Source organism: Salvelinus alpinus, chromosome 34 (genome assembly GCF_045679555.1).
Source record: "Salvelinus alpinus chromosome 34, SLU_Salpinus.1, whole genome shotgun sequence".
NCBI lineage: Eukaryota > Metazoa > Chordata > Actinopteri > Salmoniformes > Salmonidae > Salvelinus > Salvelinus alpinus.
The window spans coordinates 11,990,212-12,015,642 of NC_092119.1; the positions used below are offsets into that span (position 1 = coordinate 11,990,212).

The window sequence follows — 25,431 nt, forward strand, 5'->3', positions numbered from 1 at the left end:
ATGGTCTGTTGCATTCAACCAGATGTTGAAACCCTGATGTGTACAACTACTGCTCCCTTCCACTGCCGTCTCGCTATACTGTGGGGAATAACAGTGAATTCATGTAGGGTCTCACAAACAGCAGAGGAATACCATTGTGACTGAGTAGTGTCTGGCACTGCATTGTTTGGCCAGCATACAGTAGCTTCGATATCGACTGCTGAAGAATAGAGTGTGAGAGTCAGGGAATACCATTGTATGGTTCTCAGACAAGATACAGCTCTACGTTGTTTAGCCTGTATACAGGTAACTAAACTTCCAGTGGTGACTGGTGGCAGTTTAAGTCGGAGGACAGGCTTGGAATGAAACCATTCCATTAAATCCATTTCAGCCATTATTGTGAGCCGTCCTCCCTTCACAAGCCTCCTCTGGCATAAGTAGGTTCAGTAGCATTGGGGCTAGCTGATTGAAGGAATGACAGTATCTGCTAGCAGATGAGGAGTGTGTGTAGGATTGTGTGTGACAGGGCCCGTGGGAGGTGGCAGGCAGTGTGTTGTCGGCTGATAGTCTATTCCCTCAGGGTGGTACGGGTTATGGGAAATAACTCCATGGTAGGTGTGACGACTGTGTCCCTGGCGCTATGGAGACGCAGACTGATGAGCTGTACTTGATAAACCACGCACACACACAGTGGTGAGCTATACGTGATAGCTCTGAGCCTCAAGTCCCAAGCTTGGTGAAATCTATCATCCAAAGGTTATTGAAAGACATCTTGTCTCTTGGAGTTGATTATTTCAGCACCTGTAATACCTGATGATAAATTATTACTGTATACCTGTGTCCTTCATGTATGAGCCAATATGTCCTCTTAGCTAGAAGGACGATTAGTAAGAGACTAAACATCCTGTTTTTTGCAACACAGAAGCCTACAATTGAATTTGTCACCTCAATGTTCTCATAAATATGCCTTTTCTTTTTCAATGATATATATTGCATTTTCAGTATAGGTGCTCAGCAAATGCACAACACAATAGGGCTAAGTTTTAGGGTTTAAGTTCTTCTGTTGCCACTAAATCAAATCAAATCAAATGTTATTTGTCACATGCGCCGAAAAACAACAGGTGTAGACCTCAGAGTGAAATGCTTACTTACAAGCCCTTAACCAACAATGCAGTTCTAAGAAAATACCCCCCAAAAAAGTAAGAAGCAGTAAACAACAATAGCGGGGCTATATACAGGGGCTACCGGTACAGAGTCAATGTGTCAATGTGCGTTGGCACCGGTGTCGAGGTAATTGAGGTAATATGTACATGTAGGTAGAGTTATTAAAGTGACTATGCCTAGATAATAACAGAGAGTTGCAGTTGTGTAAGAGGGGGTGAGGGGGGGGATGCTGCAAATAGTCTGGGTAACCATTCGACTAGATGTTCAAGACTCTTATGGCTTGGGGGTAGAAGCTGTTTAGAAGCCTCTTGGACCAAGACTTGGCGCTCTGGTACCGCTTGCGGTGCAGTAGCAGAGAGAACAGTCTATGACTAGGGTGGCTGGAGTCTTTGACAATTTTTAGGGCCTTGCTCTGACATCGCCTGGTATAGAGGTCCTGGATGGCAGGAAGCTTGGCCAATGTGATGAACTGGGCTCTTCGCGCAACTCTGTGTAGTGCCTTGCGGTCGGAAGCGGAGCAGTTGCCATACCAGGCTGTGATGCAACCAGTCAGGATAATCTCGTTGGTGCAGCTGAAGAAGGATTGGAGGACCCATGCCAAACATTTTCATTCTCCTGGGGGGGAATAGGTTTTGTTTTTCCCTCTTCACCACTGTCTTGGTGTGCTTGGAGAATGTTAGTTTGTTGGTGATGTGGACACCAAGGAACTTGAAGCTCTCAACCTTCTCCACTGCAGCCCTGTCGATGAGAATGTGGGTGTGCTCGGTCCTCTTTTTCCTGTAGTCCACAATCATGTCCTTCGTCTTGATCACATTGAGAGAGAGTTTGTCGTCCTGGCATCTGACCTCCTCCCTATAGGCTGTCTTGCCGTTGTCTGTGATCAGGCCTACCACTGTTGTGTTATCGGCAAATGTGAGGATGTTGTTGGAGTCGTGCCTGGCAGTGCAGTCATAAGTGAACAGGGAGTACAGGAGGGGACTGAGCACGCACCCCTGAGGACCCCTGTTTTGAGGATCAGCGTAGTGGATGTGTTGTTACCTACCCTTACCACCCGAGGAGGCCCGTCAGGAAGTCCAGGATCTAGTTGCAGAGGGAGGTGTTTAGTCCCAGGGTCCTTAGCTTATTGATGAGCCTGGAGGGCACTATGGTGTTGAACGCTGAGCTGTAGTCAATGAATAGCATTCTCACATAGGTGTTACTTTTGTCCAGATGGGAAAGGGCAGTGTGGTGTGCAATAGAAATTTCATCATCTGTAGATCTGTTGGGGCGGTATGCAAATTGGAGAGGGTCTAGGGTTTCTGGAATGATGGTGTTGATGTGAGCCATGACCAGCATTTCAAAGCACTTCGTGGCTACAGACATGAGTGCTACGGGTCAGTAGTCATTTAGGCAGGTTACCTTGGTGTTCTTGGGCACAGGGACTATGGTGGTCTGCTTTAAACTTCTTAAGGCTAGGGGGCACTATTTTCACGTCCGGATGAAAAGTGTGCCCAAAGTAAACTGCCTGCTACTCAGGCCCAGAAGCTAGGATATGCATATACGTGGTAGATGTGGATAGAAAAGACTCTAAAGTTTCTAAAACTGTTAAAATTATGTCTGTGAGTATAACAGAACCTATTTGGCAGCAAAATCCCGAGGACAAACCGTCCAGGGAATAATTGAGGTCACTCTCTTTTCAATGTGCTTTCTATGGGAATCTAGAATTCTAAGGCAGTTGCTTGCAGTTCCTATAGCTTCCACTAGATGTCAACAGTCTTTAGAAATTGGTTGATGTTTTTCCTTTGAGAAATTAAGAAGTAGCCCTGTTCAGAACGAGGGTCGAGTGAAGTGTACTTTTTGTTAGAGGCGCATGACCTGAAAGGACGCTCCACTTTGTTTTCCTTCGGTATTGAACACAGTTTATTCCGTCTTAAATTTGACAGATTATTTACGTTTAAAAATACCTATAGTTGGATTAGGAAAGTTGTTTGAAATGTTTGGATCAAGTTTACAGGTAACTAATTAGATAATGTGTAGTCATGTTGCGCGAGTTGGAACTGATGTATTTTCTGAATCATACGCGCAAAATAAATGGACATTTTGGATATATAACGACAGAATTTATCAAACAAAAGGACCATTTGTGATTTTTAATGGACATATTGGAGTGCCAACAGAAGAAGATCTTCAAAGGTAAGGCATGAATGATATGTTTTTCTGACTTTTGTGTTGTGCTGTTTGATGGGGTGCTGTCCTCAGATAATAGCATGGTTTGCTTTTGCCGTAAAGCCTTTTTGAAATCTGACACCGTGGCTGGATTAACAAGAAGTTCATCTTTAAACCCATGTGTAACACTTGTATGATTTCTGAATTATTATTATGAGTATTTCTGTTTTTGACTTTGGCGCGCTGCTATTTCGCTGGGTGTTGTCAAATCAATCCCGCGCGAAGGGATCACTAAGAAGTTAAAACATGTTGGTATTACAGACTCAGACAAAGAGAGGTTGAAAATGTCAGTGAAGACACTTGACGGTTGGTCAGCGCCTGCTCGCAGTACACGTCCTGGTAATCTGTCTGGCCCTGCGGCCTTGTGAATGTTGAACTGTTTAAAGGTCTTACTCACATCGGCTGCGGAGAACGTGATCACACAGTCGTCCGGAACAGCTGGTGCTCGCATGCATGTTTCAGTGTTATTTGCCTTGAAGCGAGCATAGACAGTAGTTTAGCTCGTTAGGTAGACTTGTGTCATTTGGCATCGCTCGGCTGTGCTTCCCTTTGTAGTCTAATGGTTTACAAGCCCTGCCACTTCCAATGAGTGTCAGATCCGGTGTAGTACAATTCGATCTTAGTCCTGTATTGATGCTTTGCCTGTTTGATGGTTCATCGGAGGGCATTGCGGGATTTCTTATCAGCTTCCGGGTTAGAGTCCCGCTCCTTGAAAGCGGCAGCTCTAGCCTTTAGCTCAGTGCGGATGCTGCCTGTAATCCATGGCTTCTGGTTGGGGTATGTACGTACGGTCACTGTGGGGACGACGTCATCGATGCACTTATTGATGAAGCCCATGACTGACTGATGCTCGGCCTCCGACCGCAAGGCGCAGAGGGTAGTCCTACGGCCCAGTACATCACTGGGGCTAAGCTGCCTGCTATCCAGGACCTCTACACCAGGCGGTGTCAGAGGAAGGCCCTAAAAATTGTCAAAGACCCCAGCCACCCCAGTCATAGACTGTTCTCTCTACTACTGCATGGCAACCGGTACCGGACTGCCAAGTCTAGGACAAAAAGGCTTTCACCCCCAACAGTTTTTACCCCCAAGCCATAAGACTCCTGAACAGGTAATCAAATGGCTACCCGGACTATTTGCATTGTGTGCCACCCCCAAACCCTCTTTTATGCTGCTGCTACTCTCTGTTTATCATATGCATATTCACTTTAACTATACATTCATGTACATACTACCTCAATCAGCCTGACTAACCGGTGTTTGTATGTAGCCTCGCTACTTTTATAGCCTCTCTACTGTTATTTTTCACTGTCTTTTTACTGTTGTTTTATTTCTTTACTTACCTATTGTTCACCTAATACCTTTTTTGCACTATTGGTTAGAGCCTGTAAGTAAGCATTTCACTGTAAGGTCTACACCTGTTGTATTCGGCGCACATGACAAATAAACGTTGATTTGATTTGTACTCCTCAATGCCATCGGAGGAATCACAGAACATATTCCAGTCTGTGCTAGCAAAACAGTCCTGTAGCTTAGCATCTGCTTCCTCTGATCACTTTTTTATTGATCTAGTCACTGATGCTTTCTGCTTAAATTTTTGTTTGTAAGGAGGAATGAGGAGGTTAGAATTATGGTCAGATTTGCCAAATGGAGGGAACGGGAGAGCTTTGTATTGGTCTCTGTGTATGGAGTATAAGTGGTCCAGAGTTCTTTTTAGAAATTTGGTAAAATGCATTTAAGTTTCCCTGCATTAACTTCTCTAGGATAGGGGGCAGCATTTTCACTTTGGATGAATAGCGTGCCCAGAGTGAACTGCCTCCTACTCTGTCCCAGATGCTAATATATGCATATTATTATTACTATTGGATATAAAACACTCTGAAGTTTCTAAAACTGTTTGAATGATGTCTGTGAGTATAACAGAACCCATATGGCAGGCAAAAACCTGAGAAAAAATCCAAACAGGAAGTGAGAATTCTGAGGCTGGTCGATTTTCAACTCATCGCCTATTCAAATCCCAGTAAGATATGGATCTGTTTGCACTTCCTACGCCTTCCACTAGATGTCAACAGTCTGTAGAACGTTGAATGAAGCCTCTACTGTGATGTGGGGCCGGATGGGAGGTGTTTCAGTCAGTGGTTTGGCAGAGAGCCAGTTCCTGGTCACACGCATTCCACATGATATCGCCTTGCGTTCCATTACTTCTGTAGACACAAAGGAATTCTCCGGTTGGAACGTTATTGAATATTTATGATAACAACATCCTGAAGATTGATTCTCTACTTAGTTTGACAAGTTTATTCGACCTGTAATAACTTTTTGAAGTTTTCGTCCGACGTTATGCGGGACCTGCGCGAGCGTTTGGACATGTGTACTAAACGTGCTAGCAAAAGTAGCTACTTGGACATAATTAATGGACATTATCAAACAAAACAACAATTTATTGTGGAACTAGGATTCCTGGGAGTGCATTCTGATGAAGATCTTCAAAGGTAAGGGAATATTTATGATGTAATTTCGTATTTCTGTTGACTCCAACATGGCGGAGAAATGTTGTTTATATTTGAGCGCAGTCTCAGATTATTGCATGGTTTGCTTTTTCCGTAAAGTTTTTTTGAAATCTGACACAGCGGTTGCATTAAGAACAAGTGTATCTTTAATTCTATGTAAAACATGTATCTTTCATCAAAGTCTATGATGAGTATTTTTGTTATTTGATATGGCTCGCTGCAATTTCTCCTGATATTTTGGAGGCATTTCTGAACATGGCGCCAATGTAAACTGAGATTTTTTTATATAAATATGCACATTATCGAACAAAACATACATGTATTGTGTAACATGATGTCCTATGAGTGTCATCTGATGAAGATCATCAAAGGTTAGTGATTCATTTTATCTCTATTTCTGCTTTTTGTGACTCCTATCTCTGGCTGGGAAAATGGCTGTGTTTTTCTGTGGCTATGTACTGACCTAACATAATCGTTTGGTGTGCTTTCGCCGTAAATCCTTTTTGAAATCAGACATGTTGGCTGGATTCACAACATGTGTAGCTTTAATTTGGTGTCTTTCATGTGTGATTTCATGAAAGATTGATTTTTATAGTAATATATTTGAATTTGGCGCGCTGCATTTTTACTGGCTTTTGGCCAAGTGGGACGTTAGCGTCCCACATACACTAGAGAGGTTAAAGTCCCCGACTACTAGGGGCACTGCCTCTGGGTGAACATTTTCTTGTTTGCTTATGGCGGAATACAGCTCATTCAGTGCTGACTTAGTGCCAGCCTCTGACTGTGGTGGTATGTCAACAGCTACAAAGAACACAGATGAAAACTCTCTCGGTAGGTAGTGTGGTCTACAGCTTATCATGAGATACTCTACCTCAGGCGAGCAATAGCTCGAGACTTCCTTAGGTATCGTGCACCAGGTGTTGTTTACAAAAATACATAGACCGCCGCCCCTTGTCTTACCAGATGCCGCTGTTCTATCCTCCCGGTACATCGTATAACCAGCCAGCTGTATGTTGATATAGTCGTTGTTCAGCCACGACTCCGTGAAGTATAAGATACTACAGTTTTTAATGTGCCGTTGGTAGTTTAATCTTCCGCGTAACTCGTTGATTTTATTCTCCAAAGATTGCACGTTTCCTAGCAGAATGGAGGGAAGTGGGGGTTTATTCGATCGCCTACGAATTCTCAGAAGGCAGCACGACCTTCGACCCCTCTTTCTCTACCTCCTCTTCACGCAGATCACGGGGATCGGGCCTGTTCTCAAAGAAGCAGTATATCCTTCGCGTCGGGCTTGTCAGAGTCATGAAAGGAAAATAAGGATTCTGTTAACCGTGGTGAGTAATCGCAGTCCTGCTGTCTAGAAGTAATTTTCGGTCATAAGAGGCGGTAGCGGCAACATTATGTACAAAATATCTAAAAAAACAAGTCACAAACAACGCAAATAAACGAACAAAAAAGCACAATCGGCTGGGGGCTCGTAAAACATCTGCCTTCTTCTCCGGCGCCATCTTTTATCTATTTGTCTGTCTGTTTATCTCCTGATATATTCTGCTGAAACCCACTATTAACCCTTGCTGACCAAACAATGGCGGCTGGCTGCCATCTAATCTGTAACCTCCCACGAAAAGTGTCTACTCTGCCTAAATCACTCTCCCAATCCAATGTCCCTCTTGTTTTGCACAGTTTGTCGAGAGCGTGCCCTTTTCAAATGTTAATGTACACAAGGGTACAGCTACCTGAGACACGCTACCCTGGGCCTGAAATATAGACATGTGGCGTGCAGGTATGCCACGTCAGCTGATAGGTGCATGTCGGTGTGCTAATGCATCCAAGCTGTGCAGTTTGATGCAATGTGTTACAACCCAAAGCGGAGCAGGTTTAGGGTAGGGATGCTGTTTGGTGTGACCATCCAAGGAGGCCACACAGTTTAACTCTTGGAGATTTGGGAGAGTGTTAGTTTACTGGGTGTGTCCCAATTTGCTGCTGGCCTTAAACTATCTTTGATCGTATTCATTAACAACAGTAGGATTTGACTTGAATGCCTCAGAATTAATCTAACTTACAACAGGACACTTGCAATATGTGTCAATGTACTTCCAGTGTGTTACATGTGTTTTATGTTGACAAAGAGATGCAATATCATCTGGTCACAGGCCTTTACCATATCTCCATTCACAAAGATGTTCCGCACTGCTTTACAAACAGTATGATTTTTTTTTTTTTACATTTACCAAATTCTACTCTTATATACAAAGAAGGCCATTAACGGCTGAAATATCATGATTTTAACTCAAATTGTGAGCGAGAGTCGCGCCAATTCCTTCCAAATGCTAACTTTACTCTTAGAAATTACATCATTTTTAAGAGCACCACTTTGTACACCACAATCTATTCTCTTTAAAACCTTGTCTGCTCCTATCTTTCAATGAACCCACAAGGCCTTTTTAAATGAAATAGCTCTCCCAATCAGGAGAGAAAGAGGAAGCTGATTAATGGCACAGCTTGAAAATGCTTTCAGGCTTCAAGGTTTATCAATCAGCTCCATCTCTCACAGTTGGAGCTCTGGCACCCACCGCTGAAAAAGTTTCTCTTACAATGTTGTGAATGAGTTTGAGGAGTAGAAGGGTGTGGGGGGGAGGTAAAACCTGACATCTCACATGGTATCTGAATGTTTAATGGACTTATGTCCTAAGATGTAAACAACAACAGTTGCGGTTTTAAGAGCAATGAAATTATTATTGTATGTTTATGTTCCACTGATTGAAGGTAGCCTCTGTCTGCATTGATTGCTTGATCTATTGAGCTTTCTTATGTCTTCCTCATTTGATCCCGAGTGGCGCAGCGGTTTAAGGCACTGCATCTCAGTGCAAGAGGCTCGAATCCAGGCTGTATCACATCCGGCTGTGATTGGGAGTCCCACAGGGTGGCACACAATTGGCCCAGCGTCGTCCGGGTTTGGCCAGGGTAGGCCGTCATTGTAAATAATTTGTTCTTAACCGACTTGCCTAGTTAAATAAAGGTTAAAAAATAATGCATTTCCTCTCATTTGAAACAGGTAGAAATGTCAAACAGATTGACACAGAAGATCAAATGGCAAAGATTTAAATTTCTAGAGTACTATGTGGTACTCTACCTTCCTGAGAGGAAAAAGACGATCCATGTTATTGTAAGAATGACGATCCATGTTATTGTAAGAATATGTCGAAGATAAATACACAACTCAGAGACAGAGTTCGAGAATAGAACTAATGATCAATGGAAATAGTGATATTTCCGTAATAGGGAATTATTGATCAATGGTTCAGAGACGTGTGGAATATGTCTTCTGAAATAGGATACTTGGTCAACCATTGGTCAACCACAGGCTAGGGCTGGGTTATAAAACTACATACTGTCTCTTTGTTCTGGAGAGAGAATCACTGGAGAGAACCACAGGAGAGAATCATTGAGAGAGCATCACTGAGGACAGGGAAGAATGACCATCTACCTCCCTGTATGATTTGTCCTCTTCGAGTTAACCTATTTTCCTCCCCCTGATTTGCTTTGGGGTTTGTGTTATTGAAGAGTAACATAAATTGCTAACATTTGGTGCCGTGACCTGGATGAATTGGTCTGAACAACAACAAGAAAACTTATCAACTGTGTGTTGATCCAGAAGAAAGAGAGAAGGCTGAGCGCAACCCACTTTGAGAGAGTCAACTCTTAATCTCCTGATTGATGGCAGAATTGCTGGGTGAGTCTAGAACAATATAATTTTAAAAGAACCAAATCATGTTAAAATGAATGAATGCAATGAGTGATATGTATCTGTGATGTATAAGGGTTCAAGTCCTTTGTTCTATTACATACTTCCTTTGTTCTCTATGAAAAAGTTGTGTATATATATAAATCAAAACCTTGAAAGAAGAAATTCAACAATTACAGGCAAGGGTCGTAAAAATATACTTGGCTCCAACATGTGGAGGACTATTTCTTCCTTCAATCCAGACTCAGGCTGAGTTGCGCAAGGATGATCGGGTTTCAAGCATCTGGTCAGCATTGCCTGGCTTTGAGTCAACAGATACTGAGAGCGGTGACAAACGATGTCTTAGGCCAATCAGAACACAGGCTGTAAAAGGTGGTAAAGACAACCCCCTGGTGACAGTAATCACACAAAATCAGCATCTCCAAAACAATTGGCTGAATGGTTGAAAATGTTGAAACATCCCCTAGAAGTGGGTATGAAAACGGTGAAACATCCCAGATAAGTGGGTATGAAAACATTGAAACATCCCCTAGAAGTGGGTATAAAAACGTTGAAACATCCCCTAGAAGTGGGTATGAAAACATTGAAACATCCCCTAGAAGTGGGTATGAAAACGTTGAAACATCCCCTAGAAGTGGGTATAAAAACGTTGAAACATCCCCTAGAAGTGGGTATGAAAACGTTGAAACATCCCCTAGAAGTGGGTATGAAAACGTTGAAACATCCCAGAGAAGTGGGTATGAAAACGTTGAAACATCCCCTAGAAGTGGGTATGAAAATGGTGAAACATCCCCTAGAAGTGGGTATGAAAACATTGAAACATCCCCTAGAAGTGGGTATGAAAACGTTGAAACATCCCAGAGAAGTGGGTATGAAAACATTGAAACATCCCCTAGAAGTGGGTATGAAAACGTTGAAACATCCCAGAGAAGTGGGTATGAAGACATTGAAACATCCCCTAGAAGTGGGTATGAAAACGTTGAAACATCCCAGAGAAGTGGGTATGAAGACATGGGACCATTTGAAGCGTTATAAGAAACTCTACAATCCACATCCTTATGAATGGTTGCAGTTGATAGCCTTTGTTTTGACAACCGTGAACATGGTTCAAGAAAAGGTTTATAGAGCTGTGGGTGGTGAAGAACAAGATGTGGCCCATGGATGGAGAGCCATACATGTTTTCCTTAAGGGTCTGACCAATGCAACCACCAACTGGAGAGAGATAACCAAATGTGTTCAAAAACCAAAATAAAAGATTGAATTTGAAGAAAGGTTTAGAGCAGAGGTGGTTAGACACAGTGGGTTACCCGACATGGAGGATGAAGATACACTCAATTCATCCAGAAATGGGGAAATAACTCATCAGTTGATGCAATCCATACATGATGATTTGCGAAAAACATTTGTTTCCACAACTAATGACTGGGAGAGACAAAACTACGGTGACATCAGACAGACTGTCTCGACTGGACAGAGACATCAATCAACCTAATAAACCGTCTGTTTCAGAGTTGTGCAGGTTCAGAGCGAAACCAACAACATTATCCGTTCAGCAGAAGAGAAACCTGGAGTATGTCATTATCGCAGGATTTCTGGTCACTGGCAATGAGAATGTCAGATAAGTAAACATGATTTTATGAGAAGTGGCCAGGAGAAGTAGGGTCCGTCTAAGGGAAAATGGAATCAAGAGAACAGCCCCAACGACACAATGCCGATGCAGAAATGTAAGAAGCTCTCTCCGTTTCAGCAGAAATGTAAGAAGCTCTCTCTGGCTCAGCAGCAGAGTTTGCTGGATGCTGTTGAGGGACACTAATAGACCCCCTCTTTACGTCCCATCTCAGCTGGTGTACATATGAAATTGGATGGAATATATGTGAACATGATGGTTAACAACTTTGCAGTATATTTATTTGTAGATACGGGTGCTGAAGTCCCTGTATTGCTCATGTTGTAGGCAAAACATATACAGTGGCTTGCAAAAGTATTCACCCCCCTTGGATTTTTCCTATTTTGTTGCCTTACAACCTGGAAATAAAATAGATTTTTGGGGGGTTTGTATCATTTGATTTACACAACATGCCTACCACATTTTTTATTGTGAAACAAACAAGAAATAAGACAAAAAACGGAAAACTTGAGCATGCATAACTATTCACCCCCCCAAAGTCAATACTTTGTATAGCCACCTTTTGTAGCAATTACAGCTGAAAGTCTCTTGGGGTATGTCTCTATAAGCTTGGCACATCTAGCCACTGGAATTTTTGCCCCTTCTTCAAGGCAAAACTGCTCCAGCTCCTTCAAGTTGGATGGGTTCTGCTGGTGTACAGAAATCTTTAAGTCATACCACAGATTCTCAATTGGATTGAGGTCTGGGCTTTGACTAGGCCATTACAATACATTTAAATGTTTCTCCTTAAACCACTTGAGTGTTGCTTTAGCAGTATGCTTAGGGTCATTGTTCTGCTGGAAGGTGAACCTCCATCCCAGTCTTAAATCTCTGGAAGACTGAAACAGGTTTCCCTCAAGAATTTCCCTGTATTTAGCGCCATCCATCATTCCTTCAATTCTGACCAGTTTCCCAGTCCCTGCCGATGAAACACATCATCCCCACAGAAAAGCATGGTGGTGGCAGCATCATGCTTCTCTGTGGGGATGATATTCTCGGGGTGATGAGAGGTGTTGTGTTTGGTCCAGACAAAGTGTTTTCCTTGATGGCCATAAAGCTCAATTTTAGTCTCATCTGACCAGAGTACCTTCTTCCATACGTTTGGGCAGTCTCCCACATGCCTTCTATTTCCTTTAACAATGGCATTTTTTCTGGCCACTCTTCTGGTAAAGCCCAGCTCTTGGCAGGTTTGTTGTGGTACCATATTCTTTCCATTTTTTAATAATGGATTTAATGGTGTTCCGTGGGATGTTCAAAGTTTCTGATATTTTTTTATAACCCAACCCTGATCTGTCCTTCTCCACAACTTTGTCCCTGTGTCACGCCCTGACCATAGAGAGCCCTCGGTTCTCTATGGTGTTTAGGTCAGAGCGTGACTGGGGGGGTTATCTAGTTTATAGATTTCTAGGTTGGTGGTTTGTGTGGTTCCCAATTAGAGGCAGCTGGTAATCGTTGCCTCTAATTGGGGATCATATTTAGGTAGGCTTTTTCCCCACCTGCATTTGTGGGATATTGTTTGTGTTAGTGTGTTTGGGCACTACGTCGTCACGGTCTTTGTAATTTTTGTTATTTGGTTTTTAGTTTCACTTAAATAAATATGTGGAACTATTCTCACGCTGCGCCTTAGTCCGCTCATTTCCAAGATCGTGTCACGCCCTGACCATAGTTTGCTTTGTATGTTTCTATGTTTTGTTTGGTCAGGGTGTGATCTGAGTGGGCATTCTATGTTGTATGTCTAGTTTGTCTGTTTCTGTGTTTGGTCTGATATGGTTCTCAATCAGAGGCAGGTGTTAGTCGTTGTCCCTGATTGGGAACCATATTTAGGTAGCCTGTTTTGTCATTGTGGGTTGTGGGTGATTGTCTATGTTAGTTGCTTGTGTCAGCACATTTCTTATATAGCTTCACGTTCGTTGTTCGTTTATTGTTTTGTATAGTTTGTTCAGTGTTCTCTGTTTATTAAATTCATGATGAACACATACCACGCTGCATTTTGGTCCTCCGATCCTTCCAACTACTCCTCCTCAGACGAGGAGGACAACGATCGTGACAGATCGTGACACCCTGACCTGTTTGGAGAGCTCCTTGGTGTTCATGGGGCCGCTTGATTGGTGGTGCCCCTTGCTTAGTAGTGTTGCAGACTCTGGGGCCTTTCAGAACAGGTGTATATATACTGAGATCATGTGACAGATCATGTGACACTTAGATTGCATACAGGTGGACTTTATTTAACTAATTATGTGACTTCTGAAGGTAATTGATTGCACCAGATCTAATTTAGGAGCTTTATAGCAAAGGGGGTGAATACATGTGCATGCACCACTTTTCAGATTTTTTTTGTTGTTGTAGTTTTTAAAACAAGTTATATTTTCCATTTCACTTCACCAATTTGGACAATTTTGTTTATGTCCATTACATGAAATCCAAATAAAAATCAATTTCAATTACAGGTTGTAATGCAACAAAATAGGAAAAACTTCAAGGGGGATGAATACTTTTGCAAGGCACTGTATGTCCTCAGTACACAGGCAAGAAGATGAGAGCAACAGGAGTGGTGGGGACACATATGAAACAGACCAAAACATTATCAATTTCTATTGGTCCAATGAAGATTGATGCAGGGGTGTGGAAAGGCTCATTTGAACAACCTGTTTTAGGCCTTGATGTTATTATTCAACTTGACTCTAGATTGAACATTTCTGAAGGAAAGGTGACGTGGCAAATTAGACAACTGCAGGGATCTACAGTTCAGAACCATCCTATTTGGACTACAAAGAAAAATTTGTGTGGAACTTTGGATATGGAACCAGTGTGCTTGACAGGTTTTGCTCCACCTTGCACAAAACAATATTCCATTAGCAAGGAAGCTATGGATGCTAATAAAGTAGTGATTAAAGATCTATGGGACATGGTATAGTTGACACCATGTAATCCAGCTACTCTGATGTATCCTACAGATACCACATTACTTGAACACAACTGTTGTGAGTTGTTTTGGATCAGCTCTCTGATGGGTTTACAGAGTCATTCGTTGGAAAACACTGAGTTTATCTTCTACACAGACGGTTCAATCATTGTGGAGGGGGGTGTGAGGAAGGCAGGCTGGGCAGTTACTACAATGGACAATGTGATAGTGACAGACACGTTACCTGCAGAAACATCAGCACAGGTGGCAGAATTGGTGGCTTTGACAGAAGCATGGAAACAAGCTGAGGGAAAAACAGCTAATATCTACGCAGACTCAAGATATGCTTTTGGTGTTACCCATGATTCATGACATCCCTGGGAGCTTATGTGGAGAATGGACCAGAGGTGATGGCTCTGCTGAAAGCTCTCCAGTTACCTGGACAAGTTTCCATTTTGAAAGCATATGGAAAGATCTTTACAGACAAGAGTAAAGGTAATGATTTGGCTGACAGAGCTGACAAGGTTGCTGCCAAGAGAACACCTCTGGCACCTAAACTGATTAGGAGATGCACCTTGGATACATTGCAACACATTAGAGATATGCAAAGCAGTGCACCAAAAGATGAAGTGTGGGAATGGATGGCTGCAGGATACAAACTCAATCAAGAAGGTGTGTGGAAATACAACCTGAGATGTGTAGTGCCAAATGCACTTGGTGACACAGATGCACTCTTTGGGAAACATTGGTGTAGACAAGCTTATTGTTTTGTGAGCAGATGGTAGAATCCTGGTGTGCTGAAAGATGCTGAGGCTGTTGTGGCAAATTGCAACATTTGTATGGAAAACAACACCAAAGGACGAGTGAAAGTACAGACACGACGAGCGCCTGCCCCACCAGGACCCTTCAGACATCTACAGGGTGAATACATCACGCTGCCCAAATGTAAAGGACATGAAGATGTGCTGGATGTTGTTGATCGTTTCTCAAGATGGGTTGAAGATTACCCTACTAAGAAAGGAACTGCACCACACACAGCTAAAATTCTGATTAGAGAAATCATTCCCAGATGGGGATTTCCGGAACAATTAGATTTCGACCAAGGCACTCATTTCACAGGAAAAGTGTGTCTGGAGGTAGCTCGTCTTCTGAACATACAGCGTGGCCAAAAGTTTTGATAATGCCCCAAATATTAATTTTCACAAAGTCTGCTGCCTCAGTTTGTATGATGGCAATTTGCATATACTCCAGAATGTTATGACGAGTGATCAGATGAATTGCAATTAATTGCAAAGTCTCTCTTTTTCATGACAATGAACTGAATCCCCCAAAAACATTTCCACTGCATTTCAGCCCTGCCACAAAAGGACCAGCTGACATCATGTCAGTGATTCTCTCGTTAACACAGGTGTGAGTGTTGACGAGGACAAGGCTGGAGATCACACTGTCATGCTGATTGAGTTCGAAAAACAGACTGGAAGCTTCAAAAGGAGGGTGGTGCATGGAATCATTGTTCTTCCTCTGTCAATCATGGTTACCTGCAAGGAAACATGTGCCGTCGTCATTGCTTTGCAAAAAAGGGCTTCACAGGCAAGGATATTGCTGCCAGTAAGTATGCACCTAAATCAAACATTTATCAGATCATCAAGAACTTCAAGGAGAGCGGTTCAATTGTTGTGAAAAAGGCTTCAGGGCGCCCAAGAAAGTCCAGCAAGCGCCAGGACCGTCTCCTAAAGTTGATTCAGCTGTGGGATCAGGGAACCACCAGTACAGAGCTTGCTTAGGAATGGCAGCAGGCAGGTGTGAGTGCATCTGCACACACAGTGAGGCGAAGACTTTTGGAGGATGGCCTGGTGTCAAGAAGAGCAGCAAAGAAGCCACTTCTTCATTTTCTCTGAGTCATTTTCTCTGATGAATCCCCTTTCCGATTGTTTGGGGCATCCGGAAAAAAGCTTGTCCGGAGAAGACAAGGTGAGCGCTACCATCAATCCTGTGTCATGCCAACAGTAAAGCATCCTGAGACCATTCATGTGTGGGGTTGCTTCTCAGCAAATGGTGTGGGCTCACTCACAATTTTGCCTAAGAACACAGCCATGAATAAAGAATGGTACCAACACATCCTCCGAGAGCAACTTCTCCCAACCATCCAGGAACAGTTTGGTGACGAACAATGCCTTTTCCAGCATGATGGAGCACCTTGCCATAAGGCAAAAGTGATAACTAAGTGGCTCGGGGAACAAAACATTGATATTTTGGGTCCATGGCAAGGAAACTCCCCAGACCTTAATCCCATTGAGAACTTGTGTTAAATCCTCAAGAGGCAGGTGGACAAACATCAACCCACAAATTCTGACAAACTCCAAGCATTGATTATGCAAGAATGGGCTGCCATCAGTCAGGATGTGGCCCAGAAGTTAATTGACAGCATGCCAGGGCGGATTGCAGAGGTCTTGAAAAAGAAGGGTCAACACTGCAAATATTAACTCTTTGCATCAACTTCATGTAATTGTCAATAAAAGCCTTTGACACTTATGAAATGCTTGTAATTATACTTCAGTATTCAATAGTAACATCTGACAAAAATATCTAAAGACACTGAAGCAGCAAACTTTGTGAAAATGTATATTTGTGTCATTGTCAAATCTTTTGGCCACGACTGTAGACTGGCACTGTCCTTATCATCCTCAATCGAGTGGACAGGTAGAACGCACAAATCGAGTTTTGAAAGCGAGACTTTCAAAGATGCATCAAGAAGGGACGGTATGGCCAGACGCATTGCCTACGTTATTATGTAGTATAAGGGCACACATAACAAAACCACAGGGTTGAGTCCATTTGAGATTGTCACAGGTCGACCCATGTCACTACCAGGCACGTTAGATATGAGAAAAGCAGACGTTCACTTTATGAGTGACACAATGCTTAACTATTGCATACAACTCCCTAATGCAGCAGGGGAAGCAGACAGACAAGTTAAAGAGACGTGGGGAATAACTCCTGAGGGGGGACATGATGTAGTGCCAGGACAGCAGGTGATGTAGCAGACATAATAGGGCCAAAATGGAAAGGTCCTTTTTGGCCCGAGTTTTCCTCATAACGATGTCAGCAGTAAAAGTCCAGGGAAAATCACGATGGATACATGTCACTCATTGCAAGGTTGTCCATTTTGATGACAAAGCTGAGCCTGGAGAATAAAGAACTGACTGATTAGCAATCGGTGGTCAATCTCGGGTGAAGAAGCATAGTAAGGTGATCAGAACCTGATAAGCTTCTATGTTGTATACCGCAGTCATCATAGGTGAAATGTCCAACGATTTGCTGAAATTTGGACATGCTTACTTAGGGAAATCTATGTGAAATAAATTTTTCTTGAAACCAGGACATGTTACTTTCACTTTTTTGTTTCCTTCATTATAGGTTATGAGAAGCCACAGTCTGAAGCTGAAGCAATATCCTTCGATTCAAGGACTGAACCTGAAATGATACAACATCACTGGTGAAGTGCAACCAGTTGAACGGAAGATGAATTCCTCAATACCGGCAAACTGTCAGAACATAATTTCTAATAGTTATCTATTTGGGACTGATACTAGTGTGGAAGAGCTGGTCACTTTTAAAGGACTTGGTGAATGATTACTTTGCCAATAGGACGATTGAATATTGTCTTGTAGACAAGTTTTTTTTGTGTGAGTTTCCTCCTAATACAGGATGTGGTGGGAATCGTAAGGGACATCATCAATACACCTGTTGATATGTATTTTGTTAGACATTTATTTCTTATTCTAACAGCAAGTAGAATATGCCCTTTTCCTTTTAGAGAAATGCCAGGTGTTTAATGTGAATAATTTTATGCTTACTGCTTGTGTTTTTTACAATGTCTATTTTTTCATGTTTTTATTGTTTTCTAAAAATACATTTTAAGTATATTTATTTTTAAAATGGTCTAGGAGGGAGTGTAAGAATATGTCGAAGATAAATACACAACGCAGAGACAGAGTACAAGAATAGAACTAACGATCAATGGAAATAGTGTTTTCTGTAATAGGGAATTATTGATCAATGGTTCAGAGACGTGTGGAATATGTCTTCTGAAATAGGATACTTGTTATTTGGCAAATGGCTAGTTTTATTGCAAAGAATTATAATTGGTCAACCACAGGCTAGGGCTCAGTTAGAAAACTACATGCTGTCTCTTTGTTCTGGAGAGAGAATCATTGGAGAGAACCACTGAGAGAGCATCACTGAGGACAGGGGAGAATGACCATCTACCTCCCTGTATGATTTGTCCTCTTCGAAGAAACCTATTTTCCTCCCCCTAATTTGCTTTGTGGTTTCTGTTATTGAAGAGTAACATAACTTATTGCTAATATTATTAAAAATGTCTCTCATCTCCGTCCTTGTATGATTGTGTAACACTGACGAGTGTAATAAATTACACTGTGTGTGTATGTTGAGTCATGGAACATGGAGGGGTTAAAATCTACATGCATTTACAGTAGCTTTGCTGCCAAACCCGTCTGTGCTTTCTTGCCTGAATTGCAGGACATGTTTGGCAGCATAAGTGAAGGAGGCTTTGTTGCGAAATAGGAAGCCGATTCTAGATTTAATTTTGATTGGAGATGCTTAATTAGAGTCTGGAAGGAGAGTTTACAGTCTAGCCAGACACCTAGGTACTTATAGTTGTCCACATATTCTAAGTCAGAACCGTCCAGAGTAGTGATGCTAGTCAGGCGGGCAGGTGCGGGCAGCGATCGGTTGAAGAACATGCATTTTGTTTAACTAGCATTTAAGAGCAGTTGGAGGCCACGGATGGAGTGTTGTACGGCACTGAAGCTCATTTGGAGGTTTGTTAACACAGTATCCAAAGAAGGTCCAGATGTATACAGAATGGTGTCGTCTGCGTAGAGGTGGATCAAAGAATCACCCGCAGCAAGAGTGACATCATTGATGTATACAGAGAAAAGAGTCGGCCCTAGAATTGAACCCTGTGGCACCACCATAGATACTGCCAGAGGTCCGGACAACAGGCCCTCCGATTTGACACACTGAACTCTATCTGAGAAGTAGTTAGTGAACAAGACAAGACAGTCATTAGAGAAACCAAGGCTGTTGAGTCTGTTTGGATTCACTTGATCTGTTTGTTCACTTGGCTTTCGAAGACTTTAGAAAGCCAGGGCAGGATGGATATAGGTCTTTAACAGTTTGGGTCTAGAGTGTCTCCCCCTTTCAAGAGGGGGATGACCGCAGCTGCTTTCCAATCTTTTGGAATCTCAGATGATACAAAATGAAGTGAGGAAGGCAGAGAAGGATCTTCAACGTGATTAAACATACATTGGCAATAGGGTCAGGGATACAGAATTAAACAGCTCTGCTTCAGAAATGTATTTGATAGCTTCTATAGGTTCATCCAATGTTTCTGTGTGTGTGTCATTGGACACTTACTGTACCGTACCAAAGTACAAGAGGCCTTTTGCAGTCTATTATTTTAGATTTGGTATAATCAAAAGAGAAACAGGATGGACGTTCCACCGTAACTAACCTCATTCATTGGTACAGTAAAACCAATCATCAACCGTCTAAGAAATTCATTCGAGGTGAATTTCATCTTCATGGTCAGTCACGACTGCATGATATGTTGTTGTGTTCAAGGCTACCAATAAGTGTTTAAGTCATAATGTATGTCTGCCACTGGAGGACTATCTACTGCTCTCAGACCGTGGTTAAGGTCAGTATTATTTTCTGAACAAGGGACCTTAACAGGAAAAACCTTGCCTCCCCCAGTGGCTCTGTGCCCTGGTGATAACTATAGACCCAGAGTTTTCCTGGTCAGGTCCGGTGGTCTCTTAAAAAGTTGTATCAGAATATTTTGTCAAGTTAGCTGACTAACTCCTTGATCCTGCGTTGTAGTATAGGCCTCAGCACAGGAAAGCCAGATACGCTAACTACCACAGGAGGGTTACAGGACAGTAACTACTATAGTCACTAGTTGGTGGTGAAGCCAGAGAAAGAGAAGCTGTTCTTTTCTAACCTTGCTCCAATTGAACGTGTCCCTCTGGAACAAAGCCTCTTTCATAATCCTGTACCAGGAAGAGAGGTTATAGTTGTGTCATAATAGTGTCACAAGAGGACCTCAGTCACTCGAGCAACGGCCTCTTCATCCTTCTACCATCTGGAAGGAGGAGACAGTACAGGTGCATCAAAGATGGAACCGAGTGACTGACAAACAGCTTCTTTCTCCAGGCCATCAGACTCTTATTAAATAGTCACCAATAGCCTGCCTCCGCCCACTACCCTGCCCTGAACCTTAGTGACTGTTACTAGCTGGCTACCACCCAATACTCTACCCTGCACCTTAGAGACTGCTGCCCTATGTACATAGTCATTGAACACTGGTCACTTTAGATGAATGTACTGTATTCTAGTCATGGCTCATCCTGTATAACTACTGCTGTACTCACATTTTCTATTCATATACTGTCCATACTGGCCATACACCATTATATTCATATACTGTATATTCTGGAATCTGACATTTCTCATTCTGATATTTCTTAATTAATAAATTTTAATTTTATGTGCATATTATTTTATATTGCTAGGTCTTATTACTAGTATTATTACTGCACTGTTGGATCTAGAAACACAAGCATTTCACTGCACCTGCGATAACATCTGAAAATCAGTGTAGCTGACCAATAAACTTTGATTTGATTTGAGTTGTTGAGACCGACATCTTGGATTTGTTTACAGCCCTTTAGCCATGCAGTGCTATGATGAGTCCCACTGGGTGCCGACTGGCCTTCTCTCTAAGCTGCCGCTGCTACATTGGTATGACATATTTATGTTGATAACTGTGTAACTAGCACAGTAGTAGCCTTTTTCTCTCTTAACCAATGAGAAATGCATGATCCATAGTCCATGTTATCGATTTAATAATAATCACCACTGGACATTTGGCTGCATTCCTACTCCTAAGGAGATGTTACTGCCATTTACTATTAAAGGCTTTTGATCCAAGCCAAGGGATCAAGGTCACATGCTATATGGAGTTTTAGATAATTTCTAGAAAGAAACAACCTACTCTCATCCATAAGTAAATCTCTATACCTCATGGATGTGTCATATGACCCAGTTTATCAGACTTGGTTGGATATTAATTATAAAAAGGGCAAAAACAACCACAATGAAATGATCAAATATTAAACTTCAATCTTAAAAAAGCAGGATGTAGTTTAAAACCAGGGGAGTAAAAACATCAACATGAATCCAAGCGCTTAAAAGCAACGCTTCACTGAATCTTCTCACCAACTCCATTGAATAATATCCTCTCGATAAACAGGTTTTATGACTGAGGGCTCATTCCAATTCAGAGTAGACAACTTAGTGGAGTAAGGGGTTTCTCATCAATATAAAAATAATTTAACACTGACACCTGGATAAGAGCGTGACATGGGCTGGGGTATCAGAGCGCTTCCCCCTAAAGCCATGATCTATATGCTTATCAGTGTCATTCTACAGTCTGTGGTTGTACTCCTGCCTGCCCCATGGTCTGTTCTGCAGCTCTGGTACAGTGTAGTGGTATGCACCTGTGGTAGTGGCCACTGGCTCAGGTATGAAGGGAATACTGACATTTTAAAGCCATAGTCTGTGTTGGGGATGAAGGACAGCTCCAGTTGTCCCTCTCAAGGTCATTCCACACTCTTCAGTGGTGCCCCTGCCCCACGGCCTCTCTGGTGCACCTGATAGAGTAACCTACAACATGGTCCTGATGACAATCCTGTATGTTGTTATGTACAAAGGCTCAGGCATGTACGAATGACAGCGTCTAAGTCTGTAAAGAGTATTTCTCTCTCTCTCTCTCTGTCTCTCTCTCTCTCTCTGAGCATATTTGTGATTAATTAAATAAATACAAAATTACACTGATTAATTATAGGCAATATGAAGATAAGCGAAAGCAATGCAATTCCGTTTCATGTTTTCACTCTCATTCAGGAAATGTATTGTGATGTTAGGCAATGCTATCGTCTGGAGTTAGGGCCAGCCCTGAGAGGTTGTTTAGTGATTGGCTTCAGGAGGCTTCACGGGAACAGTGGTCAATACAAAAGCAGCCTGAGGCTAGAAATAGTGTGCTGCTAACACACCAACAGTGACATATCGGGGAAGAGGAGAGCTGCTGCCTGCCCAAGGGTGGAGGAACAACATCTCCCATCTGCCCCGGGGCCACAGCAATAATACCAATATTGTCTGGTTACGAACATGTGTGTGTCAAAGATTACTTTAGGGAGAGAGGAAAAGAGAGTGAAAGAAAGAGAGGGTGTGAGAGGTAGGGTGATGGCTAGGGAGAGAGAGAGAGAGATCGAGAGAGAGAGAGTGTGAGAGAGTGTGAGAGACAGAGAGAGAGAGAGTAACGAACAAAGGCTAAGTTTGAACAGAGTAGAAAACAAAGTTTTCACCAGAGCCCTTGTCCAAAACGATATAGGGAATAGGATACCATTTTGGACAGACACTTTTTGGAGAGAAAAATAAGATGGCCACAAATACTCACCCCATAATGACATATAATAATGTTCTCTCTGCTTCTCCAGGAACCTCCAAGAAGGTTGTCATGGAAGAAATCCATGAGTAGTTGGCTGTGTGAAAGATGTAGGACAGTGGGCCCAGGGGCATTTCATTGAGCCAACAACAGGGTCACTAAAGGCCCTTCTCTTCTCTACCTGCTGAAAGATGGGCATGAGATCAATTGGAGATGGTTGAGAGAATAGCACTCGGAGCTTTACCCAATGTCTCGGTAATATTAGTTTGATTTAGACTTATATTTAGGGTTATGGCACTGAACCAGAAAAATAGGTCTTACAGAAATGTGTTACATTACACATTTTTTATCCTCAGAACATAGCCTGTACAGATACCTTTCATTAGGGTACATGTAGAGATTCATCCAGATAGGTTCACTCATACAGCAATATCAAGACAATGCAGACTTGTACTCATAGTCATCTTGAACCACTTTCCTCCAATCATAAAAAATACAATTCTTGGAGAAGCTGTCCATACATAAAGTGATTCCCCAGGGGCCACCCAGGCATTGAAGATGACACACATCTTTCCTAATCAACCATCTGGACTCTTCCTCCATCTTACCACTGTCTAATCATCCAGCCAACCAGCCAGCAGTGAGAGTGGACAGACTACACAGGCCCTAAACATCACATCAGCACTGTCAGCCAGTCAGCCAGCCAGCCAGTCAGGCCCTACATCTGACAATCACTCCTGGCAAGACAACTCACCTTGAACAACAAAATGGAGCCTTGAAATACAGCTTTTGTGGTGGGTCGCTTTAAATGGAAATGCTTCGCATAGGCCTAATTTACTTACCCCTGGAGATTATGGCATAGCTTGAGAGAATAGATTATGTTCAGGATTTAAAAAAAATTTTCACTGAACATCCAAATAAATGTTCACAAGCCTGTCCTTTTCCGTTGCTGTGTTTGGTATGTAAAAATATTTAGGTGTTTGTTTTGTTATTTTACATATTAGCAGCTGCAGGCATTCAGTCACTTAACCCTTGTATTGGATGATACTGTATGTAGGTAAAATCATACTGAACAGAGTCAGAGGTGGACAGAAGTCCAGAAGAATCCTCAAATTTAAATAAATGCTTCAAAGTCAAAGTGTTCTTTGAAATATGAACACTTACTGGCCAACGCTGTCATCATCTACTCTGTTCTCTGTCAGTCTATCAGGGATTTCAATGTCAAACGAATCACATGTCTGCCAAACTTAAATTAATGTGAAAGACAGATTTGAATATTCCAAACGGCTGTGATTTCCTTAAAAAGTCATCTTCAAAAGCAGTCACGAGAAGGACTTGATTGAAAGACATGATTGTGAGAGTCCGTCATGGCAATCTGACAGGGGGATAAAACTCCATTATTTAGTATAATCTGTAAAATACTCAGTCTTACTGGCGCTGAGCCTTGTATTGTGTAAGAAACACTAATTTCTCACTTAAATGGAACATTCTCTTCTGAGTTTCTTACTTGCGTGTCCTGTGTACGAGACACTTCATTTCATGCACGAGACACTTCATTTAATGCACACCCGCCCATAACCCAAAGCATGAATCTGATTACCTGCTTATTGTGCATCATAAAAGTTCTTAACTTTATTTTCTTATTCTGGCTTAAGGGGATCGCAATAACTCTCCTGATTTAGCTTATTCTCTTTTTGTTCATCACAGAAGCCAAAAGCAGAGAGTACCAGAATACACATTTGTAAGGAAGGATGGTTCTTATTTATCTAGACCCAAATACATTTGCATAGCAGCATGATCTGAATGCAAACAGATGGGCTCGGTTAGTTTTGACAATGTCTCATGCCCTTTGATATTCAGCCGCGAGCACCAATACGACAGCAGACTAGCTTGTCACATTCCCCTCACTTGGTATGAGAGAGAAGGAGAAAGGACGCTCTTGGCTCTGTGAGAAAGACAAGAAGGGTTGTCAGAGTTTAATAGGAATAGTGTTATCAATGCAACTGTGATACAATGAGAGTTTGAAGTCATTTGTTTGCAAACTAATGTCTCTCGATGGTGTGTGTCCCAAATGGCACCAGAACTATATAGTGCACTACTTTTGACCACATCCCTTGGGCCCTGGTCAAAAGTAGTGCACTGTAAAGGGAACGGGGTGCCATTTGGGATGCTGCCGTGGTGTTGCTAGTCAGGCCTTTGGAGAGTCTTCCAGAGAACTATTAGATAAGACAGGGTCTAATAGCTGTTCTAGGATTCAGCTGCAGGACTTGAACAGCATGGGCCACAGTTGCAGTGGCTTTTCACAGGAAATTTAAGCAAACAAAAACAAGTCGTATCACCAATCGTATCCCTCTTACTGTTATATCCCAAAAGACTTGAATTTGAAGGATTTGACGTGCTGGTAACAGAGTCTTTCCACTCTGTAGTTGGCCTTGAAGTGAGAGCGGGTCATTTGTGGACACTGCTGTATAGAGTGGAGTGATTGTTGTAGAGAGAGAAGAGTGATGCATTCGTTCCTAATCCAAGCAATGTCCTCAAGTACCACTTCAATTACAGACATGTGAGTATGCTAGTGGTCGCTCGCCATCCCCCTCCCCATAGCTAGCAATAACACATTGTGTGTGCGGGGGGGAAATTTGAGTTATGGCGAATTGCATTGCTTGCGAGCAGAAATTAACTCTGTTTTAAATACGGTACTTCAGTCGACATCAGCATTTCCACTCACTAAGG

The 25,431-nt window shown here is 42.3% G+C and overlaps 1 pseudogene; it reads right to left on the minus strand.

Annotated features, from left to right (window-relative positions):
• LOC139563499 (galactocerebrosidase-like) overlaps positions 1-25,431 on the minus strand; it is a 94,115-nt pseudogene that overhangs the window by 34,780 nt on the left and 33,904 nt on the right.